Source organism: Anomaloglossus baeobatrachus, chromosome 6 (assembly GCF_048569485.1).
Source record: "Anomaloglossus baeobatrachus isolate aAnoBae1 chromosome 6, aAnoBae1.hap1, whole genome shotgun sequence".
Lineage (NCBI taxonomy): Eukaryota > Metazoa > Chordata > Amphibia > Anura > Aromobatidae > Anomaloglossus > Anomaloglossus baeobatrachus.
In genome coordinates, this window is record NC_134358.1 from 510254006 (window position 1) to 510272644 (window position 18639).

Below are 18639 nucleotides of genomic sequence, written 5' to 3' on the forward strand. Positions count from 1 at the left end.
CCCTAGCCCATCCTTCGGACCAAAAAATATAAGACCCTGTCTTAATTTTGGGAAACCTTATCTTTGTACATCTGAATTTAGCCTAATCCTGACTTGACCTTGTAAGGTCGCGTTCACACACCGGTCCAGCGGTTTTTCTTTTTTCTGCGCTGTGGGTGTTTTGCCAGAAATGTACCTGTCTAAAGTCTTTTGGCTTTATGTACGCATTGTAGTCCTATCGCTTTTTTATTTTGCTCGTACCTCTAGATCTTGCAGCTAATTTAGCCAAAATTGCAGCAAAATTCGGTGACTAACATGTAAAATGCCTCCAGCTTGTGCGTATTCCCCAATAGTGGCAGTGCTGGCAGGCCCCCAGATTTGAGCGCTACCTGAGCAGAATAAATAATAACTCTACAGAAGAGGAGACTGATTTTTCGGGGACATAATGGCTGATTTCTGCCTCGCTGCCGCTCTCCCGGTGTCTGAGGCGTGCGTATATCTGTGACTCCTAAGTGCTTGTAGATAATGAAGAAGACGTCTAAGTGAGAACCGAGATTAATAAAAAAAAATATTCAGATTTGTAATGGTGTTTATGCCTGATTGCTGCATATTTAGTCATTAGAGGACTAATTAATTAGATGTGATGTAATGTGTGCACTGTCAGGGAGCTGCATGTGCTGCGTGAGAGCGGCACACACCGACACTGCGATGCTCAGACACTTCGGGCAGAATGCGACAATGTTTGGGCCATTTTTACACTAGAATTAAAATGCCGTACACCACATTACTGCCTGATATTGTGTGTATACATTCTGTTGCACGCTTCTTCTTGGAAACATGAGGCAGAGAACTTCATTTTTTTTTTTCCCATCGCCCTCTATGGAGGACAGAAAGCAAAACTAATGTACCAACACATCATCCGTACCTCACTGGTGATGTGCAGCCAGTTTACATAGCAATGTCGTCCCCACCACTCCCTGATGGGGATGGTGGGGACATATTCTGAGAAGGTGTGGAGGGACTATGTGAATTTAGTTCGGCTAGGTAGTGTGATAGGCCGCCCTAAAAAGATGCGTTTTTAGGGTGTGTCTGAAGCTGAGTAAGTTGTGATTCGTCCTAGCTTCTTGGGGTAGAGCATTCCAGAGGATTGGTGCAGCTCGGGAGAAGTCTTGGATCCGGGAGCGGGAGATTCGGATTAGTGTGGATGTCATGCGAAAGTCATTTGCAGAGTGTAGGGAACGGGTGGGATGATAGACAGAGAGGAGGGTGGAGATGTAGGGGGGGGGGGGTGCCGCACTGTGGAGAGCTTTGTGGGCGAGAACAAGCAGTTTGAATTGGATCCTGTGATATATGGGCAGCCAGTGCAATGACTGCCACAGAACGGAAGCATCCAAGTAGCGGTTAGCCAGATAGGTGACCCTGGCTGCTGCATTAAGGATGGACTGTAGAGGAGAGAGTCCAGTTAGGTGGAGACCATTTAATAGAGAGTTACAGTAGTCAAGGCGAGAGTGGATCAGGGCCACGGTGAGGGTTTTTGTCGTCACCATTGTGAGAAAGGGGCGGATTCTAGAGATGTTCTTGAGGTGCAAGCGGCAGGTGCGGGTAAGAGATTGTATGTGGGAGGTGAAGGAGAGATCAGTCCAGACAACTGTCTGTTCAGGAGACTAAGGCGGGCTTTGCACACTACGACATCGCAGGTGCGATGTCGGTGGGGTCAAATTGAAAATGACGCACTTCCGGCATCGCATGCGACGTCGTAGTGTGTAAATCCTAGATGATACGATTAACGAGTGCAAAAGCGTCGTAATCGTATCATCGGTGCAGCGTCGGCGTAATCCATGATTACGCTGACGCGACGGTCCGATGTTGTTCCTCGCTCCTGCGACTGCACACATCGCTGTGTGTGAAGTCGCAGGAGCGAGGAACATCTCCTACCGGCGTCACTGCGGCTTCCGTAGGATATGCGGAAGGAAGGAGGTGGGCGGGATGTTTTCATCCCGCTCATCTTCGCCCCTCCGCTCCTATTGGCCGCCTGCCGTGTGATGTCACTGTGACGCCGCACGACCCGCCCCCTTAACAAGGAGGCGGGTCGCCGGCCAGAGCGACGGTCGCAGGACAGGTGAGTCCATGTGAAGCTGCCGTAGCGATAATGTTCGCTACGGCAGCTATCACAAGGATATCACTGCTGCGACGGGGGCGGGGACTATCGCGCTCGGCATCGCAGCATCGGCCTGCGATGTCGCAGCGTGCAAAGTGCCCCTTACTCTCCTATGAATGCTTGTTCCAAATTATTGGGCAGTGTAAATGCACCTTAAAAATAATCTGAGATCAACCCTCCTCCTTTCCCCAAGCAAATGGCAAATATGGGCATGCAGGTGTTTGAAATGTAAATCGATTGACACCTTTTATATCTTCTATCTGTTGCTGCATTCTCAAGAAATTAGTGTTTTCATTCATATGCAAATGAGACAGTGTACTGTGGGTGTCACAGCATTTAAGGAGCCTTTACCACCCCAGGTTGTATCCAAGCTCCATCCTCTTTAGCTTAAAGGGGTTGTCCACTAGTGACTGCCTGCCTGCGCCAGAACTAACGTCTATGCCGGCGAGAGAGGGAGGAAGGTCAGGCAGGCAGATGGGCGGGAATAGAGAGCAAGACCCGACCCATAAATTCCCTTCCTGTTTCACCTGTCAATCAAATTAGAGCATTGCTGGAACGTTACTTGGACATATTTCTGAAATAAAACCTCCAATCTCTGAACAAAAGCCATGCTTCCATTCAGCATCCCAGCCCCAGTATAGCACCGGCTTTACTTTATATATGAAAATGCTGGTGGTTGGTTCTTCAAGGGATTTTCAATTGCTGGTTTTAAACTTGGGTTTCCGTTTCTATGTCATGTGTGTTGTGACCCTAGATTTCAAGTGAGAGATTTTGATAAGTGTACAGTGCGATGACTGGCACAGACTTCCATAAGGGCCCTGTGGTACCCTACCTACTATGCATTAACATTTACATTTCAAGTACGAAGTCTTTACTATACAGGGCAGTACATAGGCATCGGGTGGTGGCACATGGAGGGACTCCATAATACAGGGTGGTACAGAGGCATCGGGTGGTGGCACATGGAGGGACTCCATAATACAGGGTGGTACAGAGGCATCGGGTGGTAATAGAGCAACTCCATAATGCAGGGTGGTTCAGAAGCGGCAGATGGTGGCACATGGAGTAACTCCATAAAGCAGGGCTGTGCCGAGGTGCCTGATGCTGGCACGTGGAGGGACTCTATAATACAGGATGGCAAAGAGGCAACGACTGTGGCACATGGAATAATAGTTCCATAATACCGGGTGATACAGAGGCAGCAGATGGTGGCACATGGAGTAGCTCCATAAAACAGGGCTGTGCCGAGGTGCCTGATGGTGACACATGGCAGAACTCCATAATACAGGGCAGTACATAGATGGCAGATAGTGGCACATGGGAGAACTCCATAATACAGGGCAGTACATAGATGGCAGATAGTGGCACATGGCAGAACTCCATAATACAGGGCAGTACATAGATGGCAGATAGTGGCACATGGGAGAACTCCATAATACAGGGCAGTACATAGATGGCAGATAGTGGCACATGGGAGAACTCCATAATACAGGGCAGTACATAGATGGCAGATAGTGGCACATGGGAGAACTCCATAATACAGGGCAGTACATAGATGGCAGATATGGCACATGGCAGAACTCCATAATACAGGGCAGTACATAGATGGCAGATAGTGGCACATGGCAGAACTCCATAATACAGGGCAGTACATAGATGGCAGATAGTGGCACATGGGAGAACTCCATAATACAGGGCAGTACATAGGTGGCAGATATGGCACATGGGAGAACTCCATAATACAGGGCAGTACATAGGTGGCAGATATGGCACATGGGAGAACTCCATAATACAGGGCAGTACATAGATGGCAGATAGTGGCACATGGCAGAACTCCATAATACAGGGCAGTACATAGATGGCAGATATGGCACATGGGAGAACTCCATAATACAGGGCAGTACATAGATGGCAGATATGGCACATGGGAGAACTCCATAATACAGGGCAGTACATAGGTGGCAGATATGGCACATGGGAGAACTCCATAATACAGGGCAGTACATAGATGGCAGATAGTGGCACATGGGAGAACTCCATAATACAGGGCAGTACATAGATGGCAGATATGGCACATGGGAGAACTCCATAATACAGGGCAGTACATAGATGGCAGATAGTGGCACATGGGAGAACTCCATAATACAGGGCAGTACATAGATGGCAGATATGGCACATGGGAGAACTCCATAATACAGGGCAGTACATAGATGGCAGATATGGCACATGGGAGAACTCCATAATACAGGGCAGTACATAGATGGCAGATAGTGGCACATGGGAGAACTCCATAATACAGGGCAGTACATAGATGGCAGATAGTGGCACATGGGAGAACTCCATAATACAGGGCAGTACATAGATGGCAGATAGTGGCACATGGGAGAACTCCATAATACAGGGCAGTACATAGGTGGCAGATATGGCACATGGCAGAACTCCATAATACAGGGCAGTACATAGATGGCAGATAGTGGCACATGGCAGAACTCCATAATACAGGGCAGTACATAGATGGCAGATATGGCACATGGGAGAACTCCATAATACAGGGCAGTACATAGATGGCAGATATGGCACATGGCAGAACTCCATAATACAGGGCAGTACATAGATGGCAGATAGTGGCACATGGGAGAACTCCATAATACAGGGCAGCACATAGATGGCAGATATGGCACATGGGAGAACTCCATAATACAGGGCAGTACATAGATGGCAGATAGTGGCACATGGGAGAACTCCATAATACAGGGCAGTACATAGATGGCAGATAGTGGCACATGGCAGAACTCCATAATACAGGGCAGTACATAGATGGCAGATATGGCACATGGGAGAACTCCATAATACAGGGCAGTACATAGATGGCAGATATGGCACATGGGAGAACTCCATAATACAGGGCAGTACATAGATGGCAGATATGGCACATGGGAGAACTCCATAATACAGGGCAGTACATAGATGGCAGATATGGCACATGGCAGAACTCCATAATACAGGGCAGTACATAGATGGCAGATAGTGGCACATGGCAGAACTCCATAATACAGGGCAGTACATAGATGGCAGATATGGCACATGGCAGAACTCCATAATACAGGGCAGTACATAGATGGCAGATATGGCACATGGCAGAACTCCATAATACAGGGCAGTACATAGATGGCAGATAGTGGCACATGGGAGAACTCCATAATACAGGGCAGTACATAGATGGCAGATAGTGGCACATGGGAGAACTCCATAATACAGGGCAGTACATAGATGGCAGATAGTGGCACATGGGAGAACTCCATAATACAGGGCAGTACATAGATGGCAGATATGGCACATGGCAGAACTCCATAATACAGGGCAGTACATAGATGGCAGATAGTGGCACATGGGAGAACTCCATAATACAGGGCAGTACATAGATGGCAGATAGTGGCACATGGGAGAACTCCATAATACAGGGCAGTACATAGATGGCAGATAGTGGCACATGGGAGAACTCCATAATACAGGGCAGTACATAGATGGCAGATAGTGGCACATGGGAGAACTCCATAATACAGGGCAGTACATAGATGGCAGATATGGCACATGGGAGAACTCCATAATACAGGGCAGTACATAGATGGCAGATAGTGGCACATGGGAGAACTCCATAATACAGGGCAGTACATAGATGGCAGATATGGCACATGGGAGAACTCCATAATACAGGGCAGTACATAGATGGCAGATAGTGGCACATGGGAGAACTCCATAATACAGGGCAGTACATCGATGGCAGATATGGCACATGGCAGAACTCCATAATACAGGGCAGTACATAGATGGCAGATAGTGGCACATGGGAGAACTCCATAATACAGGGCAGTACATAGATGGCAGATATGGCACATGGGAGAACTCCATAATACAGGGCAGTACATAGATGGCAGATAGTGGCACATGGCAGAACTCCATAATACAGGGCAGTACATAGATGGCAGATAGTGGCACATGGGAGAACTCCATAATACAGGGCAGTACATCGATGGCAGATATGGCACATGGGAGAACTCCATAATACAGGGCAGTACATAGGTGGCAGATAGTGGCACATGGCAGAACTCCCTAAAGCAGGACTGTTCAGAACCATCTAGGGGTGGCACATGGAGTGACTCCATAATACAAATCGGAACAGAATCATCGGGTGGTGGCAGATGGAGTAGCTCCATAATACAGGGTGAGGATTGGAGACGAGATCCTCAGTTCAGACAGTGATGTTTGTTAATGCCTGGATGTTGGATCTCTCCTAGATCGGGCCGACTGGATCCTGAGTTGTGTTGGTGACAAATATGTGGACGGCGTTTACACAACACGAGTTTTTAAGTCCTAAAAGCAACACGTGTTACTGGTATTGGGAGAGTTCTTGGAAATGTCTCTCCTTAGTGAGGTCAGTCGCCTCCGTACACCAGACAATCTTCTTCTCTCCGGTGGCTAGCTCTGCTCCGTACATGTGTCATTAGCCGTTCTGCTCCTCTAGATTGTGATGGGGTCTGTCCGGTTCTGGAGAAAAGACCCCGCTTGTGATGGGAACAACAGAAGTGCGATGTAGTGCATCACACAGGACCAGTCAATTATAATAGTACTGGTCACGCTCTGGCTGCACACGCAATGTAAGCAAGCAGTGCTGCAGTGTAAAGCAAGGAGAGGAGCCGATACCTGAGCTTCTGGCAATTTTTCAAGTGGACCAACCCCCCCCAAAAAATTGTAAATTCACACAGCCTGGGAGTATTTGTATAGATGCCAATGTACCTGTTGGATTTTTCAAGAGGAAAAAGAATCAGAAAAATGCTGGTGCGTTTTTTTTTTTTGTCCTTTTAGTCAGTTTTTATTTTGTTTTAATTTGTATGTATGAAATGGGGAGCGGCTTCCAAATGGGAACCTGACGTGCTTGAAAGATGCCAAAAAGCCTGAACATATGGACAGTTGGTGGTCTTCACATTGCACTGCGTATGGTCACTCTTTTTAGGTTTTTTTTTTTTTTCTTAGTGCTTTTTTCAGGCCACCAGATAAGATGATGCGTGCACATATCCTAAGAGGAGGCACATTCCTTCTGATATGTGAGTGACGGCTCTATGGTGAGGGCTTAATCTCGTAGGACGAGAGGATGAGGAGTGATGACTTATCAGGGAGGTGCGATCACTGTGACTCCGGCCCTGGCTGAGTAACAGGGAGCAGTTTGGGAACAATGGAGCACGACTGATGTAACCTGCTGACAATGAAGGGTCTGGAGGCAATGAGCAGCTTCTGTAATCCAGCTGCTTCGTGTGAGAGCGGACGTAATCTGCCACCCATCAGTCCTCGTCTATTCTGTACCTTTTTCCAGTAGGTCTATTTGACCCTCTGTATTTTGGGTTGGACCTGATCTCGATTAGAGCAATAAAACCTCCTGTTCTCCTCACGCGTCTCGCACTGCGCCGTGCCCTACTGTTTTCGCTCTTATGATAGAGTTCATTGAAAGTTCTCTTCTCGCCTGCCAGAGTTACTAAGAGACTGTGACCCGTCCCCTTCCCAGTGACGCAGTGTTTCCATGGGTGTCAGGGGCTGATGCTGTGATGGAGGGGACTGTGGTAACGGCATGTAGTGCCTCTCTGCGATCAGCTGTAAGGATCCAAATCCTAAGGCCTCCTGGATCCAAGACATTTTCTGGTTTCATACTTTAGCCTTAGCCATTGACCAGATTTAAAGCGCACCAATCACCGGGATTTTTGTATATAAGCTAAAGCCAGTGCTATACGGGCACTATCAGGCTGATTCTATCCATACCTGTAGTGGTCAGCTCGGATGTATAGGTTTTGAAACACAAGCAAGTAAAGTTTGTAAAATGAGCAGCTTTTTGGTTGACAGCAGCTGCCGATCAGCTGATAGCTGGGGTGGGTTTTCATAGTAATTCCGCCCCCCTATCCGTTGTTCCTCCCTCTAGCTTTTAATTGTGCTAGTTTTATTATAGACTAATGGTTGTAGCTACATTAAAGTGGCTAGAAGGACCTTACTGATGTCATACCCATGTGACCAGAAGGGGCGGGGCCTTAGTGCGCTTTATCCTGGGATGGTTGATATAGGAACAAAATAAATTGTTAGTATAGGAAGCTTATATGTGAGGTAATAAATGATTGGTGGAGAGACAGACAGACATAAGCTCAGACAGAGAGAGAGGCAAACAGGGAAAGAGACAGAGAGAGACAGTCAAAAAGACAGACAGACAGGCAGAAAGGGAAAGAAAGACAGAGGGGTGGGGGGGTGAGACAGGTTGGGGGGGAAGAGACAGACGGGGGGATGGGAAGAGACCAGACTGGGTAGGGGGGAAAGAGAGAGATGGGGGGTGGGGGAGAGACGGGGGGGGGGGGGGAGACAGACAGACACAGAGACAGAGAGAGGCAGTTACTATCCCGGGCAATGCTGGGTACTACAGCTAGTGTATCCATAAAAATCAGATGCAATATGGATAATCTGTATGGGATACCTTTTTTTGCACACCCATAGATTTGAATAAGTGAGTCTCATCCGAAATGGAGGAAAGAATCGTGCCTGATTTTTTTTTTTTTTTTTTTTTTTTTTTTTATTTTCTCTTTCCACTTCCACATGAATACTTGGCCCATGCGAAACAAATTGTCATCTGAACCGTCCAATTCCGTAACATAAGGTCATGTCATTGGGCTATAGGATTGTAATACCGATAGCGCACATCCATATAATTCACTCGCCTAAGTGACTAAAGACTATATTCACACATCCATGTGACACGTCCTAGTACTGTCCGTTTTTTGTGTTTTTTTTTTTTTTTTGACCAATAAAGTTTTACTGATTCATACACACATCGATTTTGAAAACCGGTCCCTGCCTCCGGTCAGCGAGACTCCAAGCCTGTCCTTTTTTTCATTAGATTTGGAGATCAGACTCGGCCATTAAAGGGAATCTGTCACCAGGTTTTTGCTCACTATCTGAGAGCAGCATAATGTAGGGGCAGAAACCTGATTCCAGTTGTGTCACTTACTGAGCTGTTTGCTGTCATTTTGATAAAATCTCTGTTTTTTTTTCTGCTGCAGATCCAGCAGTTATACAGGAGCTCATGAATATACTGGACTACCTGCAGTATGCCAAGTAGTCCTGCTATGATAATCTACTGCTGATTAAACAGTAATATCAAACCTATGCTAAACAGCTCAGTAAGTGACACATCACTGGAATCAGGATGTCTGTCTCTACATTATGCTGCTCAGATTACTAGGTGACAGATTCCCTTTAAAGTCTACGGAGATCGATATGAAACAAAGTATATACTTTTTCAGTTTTCCATCCACGTTTGATCCCTTTTTAACTGATACAGTCAATGAATAATAAAATAAATAAATTACAATCTGCTTGCTTGAGTGGAGGGGGAAAAAAAAAACTGATTCAAGTAGGAGGAAACCTGAGAAAAATGGTCCTGTTTCTTTCTGTCGGATGGCTGTGCTCACATAGATGTGTAAAGTATGTCTTGCTTATTTCATACTGATCCACATGATTAAAGGGAACCTGTCAGCAGAAATTTCGTCCAAAACCTAAAAGCTTCCCCCTCTGCAGCTCCTGGGCTGCATTCTAGAAAGGTCCCTGTTATTATTGTGCCCCATGTGAGACCAAAATAAAGTCTTTATAAAGTGGTACCTTTTTGTATTCAGATACTGTAAACGTGACATGGGGGCGGGCTCTCTGCCGTCCGTTATTCTGCCCCCTGGTCCTGTATGCCGCCCCCATCGCTCCTTTCCATAGCTGATGCACCGCCCACTGCTCCAGCCATCCCCGCGCATGCCCAGTGCCAGTCTCACGGGACTGAGCAGTGTGACCGCTGGTGACGTGTGCGCAGGCAAGTGATTATGGACGGGACTGTGACTGTTATCAGCAAGTACCCGCCCATAATCTCGTGAGCGCGCAAACCTCACCAGCGGTCACACTGTGCTCAGGGTAGTGCTAGACTGTATGGGCTGCTTCCAGGGATGACGTCCCTTTTGTCACGTGATATTGACGTGTTCAAAATACTATCACGTGACAAAAGGGACGTCATCCCTGGAAGCAGCCCATACAGTCTAGCACTACCCTGAGCACAGTGTGACCGCTGGTGAGGTTTGCGCGCTCACGAGATTATGGGCGGGTACTTGCTGATAACAATCACAGCCCTGCCCATAATCACTTGCCTGCGCACACGTCACCAGCGGTCACACTGCTCAGTCCCGTGAGACTGGCACTGGGCATGCGCGGGGATGGCTGGAGCAGTGGGCGGTGCATCAGCTATGGAAAGGAGCGATGGGGGCGGCATACAGGACCAGGAGGCAGAATAACGGACGCCAGAGAGCCCGCCCCCGTGTCACATTTACAGTATCTGAATACAAAAAGGTACCACTTTATAAACTCTTTATTTTGGTCTCACATGGGGCACAATAATAACAGGGACCTTTCTAGAATGCAGCCCAGGAGCTGCAGAGGGGGAAGCTTTTAGGTTTTGGGCGAAATTTCTGCTGACCGGTTCCCTTTAACGGCTGAGTGTGATTTACAAAACAGGGGAGGATAGGACATGATTGGAGTGTCACGGACTGTTGGACACAGACCCATTTGTAATGTGAGTCTCCATGGGTCAGTGTGCTGTCCGAAAAAAATAATCTGACAGCCTTGCCTTTTTGTTTTATTAATCAAAACCACTGTTTATTCTGGATCTAGTAGTCAAGTGGGTGGTCCGAGAGTAGACAGCCTGGGTGTGATCTGAGCGTGTAACACAACCAAGTCCCCCTCCTACAAGAACCGCGGTGAATACGGAGAAGAATGCACCCTACACCAATGGCGGCCGATCTACCAGCTTTTATTATTGTGATTTTAATGAATAGACCACGCCTTTAGCATTCCCTGATATGTATATTCAGATTTTTTTTTTTTTCTTTTATATAGGTAAATTGTTCCCGCTACCAGACATTATAAAACCCTAATGGGCCAGGAGGATCTCTCTGCTTAAGATAGGTGAGTGAATGGTTCCCTAGCTGGTCTATAACATGGCATCCGATCTGAAGATGGTATTAGAGGGGTCCGACCATGAAGACCTCCGGCAATAACCATGAATAGCTATAATTGTATTGAAAAAATGTTTACCTAATTTCTAATGCAAACTCCCATCTCCGCCTCTTCCCCTTCCCCCTGCAATAATAGGCATTAGAATGAAAAAAGTGGCCATTAAAGTGTTCTGTCCAGGATTGTGGCTCAGTATTGTTCTGCAGTTTAGTATTGTGTTTTTTTTTTTTTTTTTTTTAATTTTTTTCTTATTGCCGGACCCCAATCCTTTCAATATGCCATAAACAACCTATAGTGAGCCCCAACAGGGACAGTATTGCTGATGTATGTAAAGCGCTGTGGAATTAATAGCGCTATATAAATGAATAAATATTATTATTATTATTATTATTATTATTATTATTATTATTATTATTATTATTATTATTGTGGAAAGTGGCAGGGGCATAACCCCTTGTGCCAGTCTATGCCTTGTATTATGATGATTGTATTTGTTCTTATGTATGCCTCTATTCATATGTTAAGAGCCATGGAATAAATGGTATAGTAGCATTAATAATATTATTATTATTATTATTATTATTATTATTATTATTATTATTTGACATCCTGGTCCTGTATCCTAGGGGGGGTATAAGGTCCCTATGGGCAATTTGAGAAGACCAATACAGTCAGACTCATAAGTGTTATGGAGGTTAGGAGGGGAGAATCTGTATTCATAGTGTGGAGAAGCTTCAACAGCAGAAAAGGCAGATTTATTTATTTTCTCTAAAACCTGACAGTCCTTTTAAAAAGTAATGATAATCAATGCATCGCAAGTAGATGATAGTTTTAATTAAACTAACCAAAATATGTGGCATCCTGTAGGCGAGCAGTGCACGGAGCGGTTGTGTGTATGTTGGGGAGGAATGCTTGTAATGTATCCGGTGCCCGCACATTTGTTCTGTGTCATAGCATTCATTGTTTGCATTGCTGCTGATTGCTTCTTGCATATCTCGCTCGCTGTGTGTTAGGGACGGGTCACTGCTTTTCTAAACCATTAGACGCAGTTGGAATTCCTTATTCTTGACTTTGATTTCAGCCATGTAAGGTAAAAGCATTTTCATCCAGGTTTGTCTGTCTGTTCATTCGCCTCTCACCCTCTGTCCCCCCCCTCAATCCCACCCTTTCTCCCCCCCCCTCAATCCCACCCTTTCTCCCCCCCTTCAATCCCACTCTTTCTCCCCCCCCCTCAATCCCACCCTTTCTCCCCCCCTTCAATCCCACCCTTTCTCCCCCCCTTCAATCCCACCCTTTCTCCCCCCCTTCAATCCCACCCTTTCTCCCCCCCCCTCAATCCCACCCTTTCTCCCCCCCCTCAATCCCACCCTTTCTCCCCCCCCCTGATCCCACCCTTTCTCCCCCCCCCGATCCCACCCTTTCTCCCCCCCCTCAATCCCACCCTTTCTCCCCCCCCCCTCAATCCCACCCTTTCTCCCCCCCCCCCTCAATCCCACCCTTTCTCCCCCCCCCCTCAATCCCACCCTTTCTCCCCCCCCCCCCTCAATCCCACCCTTTCTCCCCCCCCCCTCAATCCCACCCTTTCTCCCCCCCCCCCCTCAATCCCACCCTTTCTCCCCCCCCCCCTCAATCCCACCCTTTCTCCCCCCCCCCTCAATCCCACCCTTTCTCCCCCCCCCTCAATCCCACCCTTTCTCCCCCCCCCTCAATCCCACCCTTTCTCCCCCCCCCCTCAATCCCACCCTTTCTCCCCCCCCCCTCAATCCCACCCTTTCTCCCCCCCCCCTCAATCCCACCCTTTCCCCCCCCCCCCCCTCAATCCCACCCTTTCTCCCCCCCCCCCCTCAATACCACCCTTTCTCCCCCCCCTCAATCCCACCCTTTCTCCCCCCCCTCAATCCCACCCTTTCTCCCCCCCCTCAATCCCACCCTTTCTCCCCCCCCTCAATCCCACCCTTTCTCCCCCCCCCTCCTCAACCCCCCCAATCCCACCCTTTCTCTCACCCCCCCCCCCCCTCAATCCCACCCTTTCTCCCCCCCTCAATCCTACCCTTTCTCCCCCTCTCAATCCTACCCTTTCTCCCCCTCTCAATCCTACCCTTTCTCCCCCTCTCAATCCTACCCTTTCTCCCCCCCTCAATCCCACCCTTTCTCCCCCCCTCAATCCCACCCTTTCTCTCCCCCCCCTCAACCCCCCCAATCCCACCCTTTCTCTCACCCCCCCCCACCCTTTCTCTCACCCCCCCCCCCCTCAATCCTACCCTTTCTCCCCCCCTCAATCCTACCCTTTCTCTCCCCCCCCTCAACCCCCCCAATCCCACCCTTTCTCTCACCCCCCCCCACCCTTTCTCTCACCCCCCCCCCCCTCAATCCTACCCTTTCTCCCCCCCTCAATCCTACCCTTTCTCCCCCCCTCAATCCTACCCTTTCTCCCCCCCCTCAATCCCACCCTTTCTCCCCCCCCTCAATCCCACCCTTTCTCCCCCCCTCAATCCCACCCTTTCTCTCCCCCCCCTCAGTCCCACCCTTTCTCTCCCCCCCCTCAATCCCACCCTTTCTCTCCCTCCCCCTCAATCCCACCCTTTCTCTCACCCCCCCACCCTTTCTCTCACCCCCCCCTCAATCCTACCCTTTCTCCCCCCCTCAATCCTACCCTTTCTCCCCCCCTCAATCCTACCCTTTCTCCCCCCCCTCAATCCCACCCTTTCTCTCCCCCCCCTCAATCCCACCCTTTCTCTCCCCCCCCCCCAATCCCACCCTTTCTCTCACCCCCCCCCTCAATCCCACCCTTTCTCTCACCCCCCCCCCCCTTTCTCTCACCCCCCCCCCCTCAATCCCACCCTTTCTCTCACCCCCCACCCCCACCCTCAATCCCACCCTTTCTCTCCCCCCCCCCCCCCCCCCACCCCCCTCAATCCCACCCAAGGACACTTCCGGGAGAATTAAAGGGAATCTGTCATCAGGTTTTGCCACCTAACCTAAGAGCAGCATAACAGCAGAGATCCTGATACCAGTGATGTGCCACTTGCTGGGCTGCTTAGTGTAGTTTTGACCATCTACTGCTGATTAAACAGGGATTTTATCATTACAGGACTATTTGGCGTGCTGAAAGGTAGTCCAGCATATTCATGAGCTCTTTATAACTGTGAGATCTGCAGCAGAGAAAACATTGATTTTATGAAAATGACAGCAAACAGCTCTGTAAGTGACACATCGCTGGAATCGGGGTCTCGGTCTCTGTCTCTACATTATGCTGCTCTCAGATGGGAGGGCAAAAACCTGGTGACAGATTCCCTTTAAAGTTCATTTCCTCCTGGCAGCGGGGTTTAATGTGCAGACACCGGCAGGTTTCAGATACTATATTACTCTGCAGATGAACCCAATATTTGCAGGTAATTGCATTCTTACACGTGAAAGGGTCCCTTTTAAATTCAACTCCATTGCAGACGTATTAGATGTAAGCTTTATTGTGCCTAATGTGCTAATTTCCACTATAACCAAAGAGGAGTTAGATGAAATATTTCTCTGTTTTTATTTTTTTTTTTTTCCCCTTGTATAACGTTGCCCTATCATAAGCAGGAGGCATCTTGCAGGTTAAAAAAAGAAGAAAACGCCTTTAGAGAAGTCAGAAGTAACTTCCTCTGTGTGATCTGGAGAGGCTGATGTGTGTAGAGGTCGCACTGATCTCAGTGCTGGCATCTGTCATTGCAAATGCTGGAAGGACAGCAGACCGTCATCACACAGTGATCTGCATCTATCCCAGACATCGGGGAGTACTGCAGAGTAAAGGCCGCTTTACACGCAACGACGTCGCTAACGAGATGTCGTTGGGGCTCACAGAATTCGTGACGCACATCCGGCCTCGTTAGCAACGTCGTTACGAGTGAAACGCACGAACGACTGTTAACGATCAAAATTACTCACCTAATCGTTGATGCGTCGTTCTATTCCCAATTATTGTTGCTGTTGCAGGACGCAGGTTGTTCGTCGTTCCTGCACACATCGCTACATGTGACACCGCAGGAACGACGAACAACACCGTACCTGTGTCCTCCGGCAATGAGTAAGGAAGGAGGTGGGCGGGATGTTCCATCTGCTCATCTCCGCCCCTCCACTTCTATTGGGCGGCCGCTTAGTGACGTCGCTGTGACACCACACGAACTGACCCCTTAGAAAGGAGGCGGTTCGCCGTCCACAGTGACGTCGCTAGGCAGGTAAGTATGTGTGACAATTCTTAGTGATGTTGTGCACCACGGGCAGCGATTTGCCAGTGTCGCACAACCGACAGGGGCGGGTGCTTTCTCGAGCGACATCGCTAGCGATGTCGCTGTGTGTAAAGTGACCTTAAGTAGTGATGGTCAGCCCTGCTCTCCTCCCCCCACACTGTTAGTAGTACGGTAAGATGAGCGCTGCAGTGTTCCACAAATCATTCGGCTTCTGTGCCACCTATCATGGCATTATTCCCCACTGCCTGGGATAGATGCAGAGCTGTGAGTGTAATCATACACAGCTCTGCTCTCCTTCTCCGGTCACACAGATCTCACTGCCGGCACCTACTGTACAAAGAAGAGCAGAGCTGTGCGCCATGACATGCCCGGGATAGAGACCGGTGTTGGTAATGATGCACAGTTCTGTCCTCCTCACATCTGTAATGACAGGAGCTGCCGGCGGTGAGATCAGTGTGACCTGGTTAGACACGTCAGCCTTTTGATATCACATAAAGACATTTTACTCAGCTCAGCCAATATTCTGTAATGTGTCCAGTGTAACATGCTCACACTGATAAAAGATCCTCTGTACACAAATATAAAATACACCTCTATATGTTCATGTCTGCATAAAAGCAGGCTTTATTTCTAAGTGAGAATCCAGAGGCTGCGTATTCTGCTGCAGATGTGGATTAGTTGTATATCCTCTGTGCGGCTAATCCTCTGCTTCTCTGTGCAAAATCTGAGATGATAATTCACACACAGTGGAACCTTGGATTAAGAGTAACTTGGTTGACAGCGTTTTGCAAGACAAGCAAAGCTTTTTACAAATTTGTAACTTGGTTTAAGAGCAATGTTTTGCAAGAAGAGCGAATACTCACCGTGCACACGTCCGGTTCTGTCCTTTCACCGTGCTCTGACCCGCTCTGGAGGTACCTTTCTGTACATATGTACTGTATACTGTATAGCATTGTACAGTATATACTATATAACATGTCTATCAATTTGCATTTGTGGATACAGTATTGTACTTTCTGCTAACCAGTGCAGCACATTGCTTATATTATACCTCTCACACACCAACAATTCTATTGTAAACTAATGTGCAGTTTCATTTGCTTTGTTTTTTACTGTACAGTATTTTGTATTGGTATACTGTAATAATTATATGAATAGAGTACATTATTTTGTATTACTGTAATAAGTTTGTATAAATACAGCAAATATTTTTGGGTTGTGGAACGAATTGTCTGTGTTTCATTTGTTTCCTATGGGAAAATTCGCTTTGATATAAGAGTAACTTGGTTTAAGAGCACAATCCCGGAACCAATTATGCTCGTAATCCGAGGTTCTACTGTATAGCAATGGCAGAAATCCACCCTGATTTTTTTTTTCCCATAGTGTAAACAAGTTTGCAGAAACCCCCTTCACATGCATAGGCAACCCTGTCATATCCAACTGGTGTGAACGAGGCCTAAGCCATATTCCATTCAGTTGTTGGGCGTTGCAGGAATACAGGATTCTGTTTATATACATGGCCGGGCATCCTCAGGGCATCTGTGCAGATGGAGCCCCGGGAGTCTTGAGTCTGCAGCTCGCGTCTTGTATCTTCCTTGTCTCTGTGGGACGAGATGCTGCGTCATTCCCGGGAGCTTTATGTTGTGGGTAAATGATGAGAAATTACTCAAATAACAATTTAACCACACTCTGAAAATGCTGCCAGTTCGGGGATTTTCTCCAGACCAGTGTATATATTTGAGTAAGGGCTCATTAAGATGTTAGTTTTTCACATAAGAATGCGATCTATCCGTGTTGGATCAAAATCAGCAGCGCAAATCTATTATGTATATCTTGAAATGTGGCATCCAACGGTGCAATCACACATTATTGTAAAATTGTGTTTTCTTGCCTTTCTTTTCTTTCATGCCTTTCTTTTCTTTCTTGCCTTTCTTTTCTTTTCTTGCCTCTTCTTTTTTTTTTTTTTTTTTTTTTTTTTCCCCCTTGCCTTTCTTCCTTTCTTTTCTTTCCCTTCTCTGCAAAACTGTGAAAAAGAGCACTGTAGCACCATGAAGAAATCTCAATTTTTTTTTTTTTTTTGGGTTACATTACAGACAATGATACAGTCATCTCATTAGAGGAATTTGCAGAATCAGGACTAGGGGTACTAAAGTCTTTATTCCCTCAAAACTCATTTAGTTGAGATTTTTCAAATCCGATGTCCAGAAAGTGTCACAACAAAAATTTAAAGTTTATTTACATTCTACATTGCTTTCAAATATAAATCTATCTTATCTCTTCTATTATCTTATATATAGTGTTGCTATTCCTTATTTGGCCCCAGTGGGTCAGTCTCCCTCGCTTCCATTCACTTGCATCCCGATTACATCGGAAGTTTTGTTTTTGAGGTTTGACACTTAAAGGGAATCTGTCACCATATTTTTGCCACCTGATCTGAGCAGCATAACGTAGGGGCAGAGATCCTGATTCCAGCAGTGTCTCTTACTGGGCTGCTTAGTGTAGTTTTCATAAACTCACTATGTAATCAGCAGTAGATTATAATTAGAGGACTACTTGGCGTGCTGCCATGTAGTCCAGCATATTCATCAGCTCTGTATAATGGCTAGATCTGCAGCAGAGAAAACATTGATTTTATCAAAATGACAGCAAACAGCTCAGTAAGTGACACATTGCTGGAATCAGGGTCTCTGTCTCTACATTATGCTGCTGTCAGATGGGGCAGCAAAAACCTAGTAACTGATTGCCTTTAAAAGGACTCTGTCAGCTAAGAATCACTGTTCACAGCAAGGAGAGGCGCTCGGTGCACCCTTCATGTGGCAAAATCGTTAAATGCACCTTCCAGCTATATTTTTCCCTTCTGTTTCCACATCCCCTTATTTTGATTGACTGCTTTTGGTTTTCTAGAACATAAGAGGGGAGTAGATGCAGGGAGGATGCACTGCACTGTCCGGCCCCGCCATGATGCACTGAGTGTATGTGCTTGGTTTGAACAGTCCCGTTAACAAAACTTGTATAAAAGTAAAATACAAATGCACAATGCAGACTCTCCTCTGGTGGGATTTAGAGACCCATTGCTTGCAATAAATATTATTTAGTTTTTTTCTTTTATTGGTCTGAATGCCGTGGTTTTCCTGAATACTTCTTTTTTTGATCCTACATGGCCACCATATGAGGGCTCGATTTTCCTTTTTAATGGCCAAA

At 47.1% G+C, this 18639-nt stretch overlaps 1 protein-coding gene across 3 annotated transcripts in view; it reads left to right on the plus strand.

Moving 5' to 3' along the window:
* The window catches only part of WDR37 (WD repeat domain 37), a 223964-nt gene that overhangs the window by 13650 nt on the left and 191675 nt on the right, over positions 1-18639 (plus strand). For 2 of the 3 annotated variants that reach the window (XM_075316757.1, XM_075316759.1), the window contains exon 2: positions 11096-11164. The exons of the other annotated variant lie outside the window; for it this stretch is intronic. The gene's annotated coding sequence lies outside the window, so the exon portion shown is untranslated. The remainder of the gene's footprint in view (positions 1-11095; positions 11165-18639) is intronic. 3 annotated transcript variants of the gene reach the window in all.